The sequence below is a fragment of the Pseudomyrmex gracilis genome, unplaced genomic scaffold (genome assembly GCF_002006095.1).
Source record: "Pseudomyrmex gracilis isolate BER0280 unplaced genomic scaffold, ASM200609v1 scaffold_36, whole genome shotgun sequence".
Lineage (NCBI taxonomy): Eukaryota > Metazoa > Arthropoda > Insecta > Hymenoptera > Formicidae > Pseudomyrmex > Pseudomyrmex gracilis.
The window spans coordinates 70,518-72,327 of record NW_018020620.1 but is presented as its reverse complement, the minus strand read 5'-3'; positions in this window follow the sequence as shown (position 1 = coordinate 72,327).

Sequence of the window (1,810 nt, the reverse complement as noted above, 5' to 3'; positions counted from 1 at the left end):
ATATATATATATATATATATATAAAATTATTGCGTAAATCATAAGTTTCTATAATACGATACTACGGTTGTATATTTATTGAAGCATTTCCTCACACACACAAGCAAAGTAAATAAGAGAAGAAGAAGAAAAAAACACAGACAAAGAGAAAACCTGAAAGTGAAAAATAAAAGAAACAAGTAAGATACGAAGAAACAAATAAAAACTAACCGTATATCGGGGCACCCAAACCGGCGGCAATTTGTTCAGAAACGTTTTTCGAGATCATTTTTTCGTGTTTATCCGCGTAATGCGTAATTAACAAATTTAAAAATGTGCGTACGCGCGCGCGGATCATTATCCGATGCAATTGTCGAAATTTCTTATTCCGAATAATAACAAATCGTCAAAATTTTAGATCGATTGTATTTTGCCATTGATTTTTCACACTGCTCTTTTATTCGTTGTCAATTAAAAACAAAAACTCAAACTTTTCAACACCAAACGAGAGAGAAAGTAGATGAGAGATAAATTGATGAAAGTAAGAGAATAAGGTAGAAAGAGAGAGAGATGGAAGGAGGAGAGAAAAAACTGCGGTCTTCCTGATGTCCGATTACTTCTGACTTATACTACTGTATTTTAGAGAAAATAATGCTACTTTTAAGGACACATATATATATATATATACATATATATATATATGTATATGTATATGAAAAATAAATGTACAGGCGATTTTACTACTCGAGATAATTTAATGTTGATATATTTTGCACAAATATATTATTATTAATATTAATAAAGTATTAATATTAAAAAGAAAGAGCCATTCGTTTCCTTTCCACATTCGACAACTACTTTCCTCTTCTATTATATACACAAACTTGTTGCTCTCTAAAGTTCTCTTTCCGTTCTTAAAATAATACCTACTCTCGAGAGATAATTTCGTTTCAGAGACGCATAAGCACAGTCTTCTGCAGAAACGCACGAGGTAAGAAGAAAGAGAGAGAGAGAGAAAGAAAGAAAGAAAGAACACAAAGAGTCGTTCTCGAATATTTTTCAACTTTGATTTTTTTTATTGCATTAAAAAGTGTTAAAATTTGGGTACGTACACAATCGTTACACAATACGGATCAACTGCTTGATACATCGTTTAATTGTAGTGATAGAAATATCTTTTTTTTTGTATATATTTTATGTATATTACATAGAAGTATAGAAATATCTTTTTTTTTTTTTGTATATATATTTTTTGTATATATTTTATGTATATTATATAGAAGTATAGAAATATCTTTTTTTTTTATATATATATATTTTTTTTGTATGTATTTTATGTATATTATATAGAAGTAGATATGTATATATATATATATGATATATAGAAGTGAGTAAAATATTGCGCACAGATAAAACTGCGCAACCTTATTATCTACTTCTTCTTTTTCTTAATCTAAATTCCGTTTCCTTGGGAGCCGATGTGGTGATATTTCTGTCACCACTTCGTGACAATAAAAAAAAAAAAATCGGTGGCACTTGTTCCGATTGTTCCGGCGATATATTGAAACAACGGAACGCGTATGTCAGCATCTTTCTCCTCGCGCGACAATCAATCGTTTTCACATCGGTATCGGTAGCGACAACGTGTAAAAAAAAACAAACAACTTATGTGTAAACGTTTGCATATACTCGTCTCATCTCGATATATTCGCTGTTAAGTAATAAAGGAGACAAGAGGGAGAGTGTGGGGGAAGGGAGAGAAGACGAGCGTACACGTATATAATTAAACTATCACGATCTAAGTGAGATGCATATTGCGTTTACAATAAAA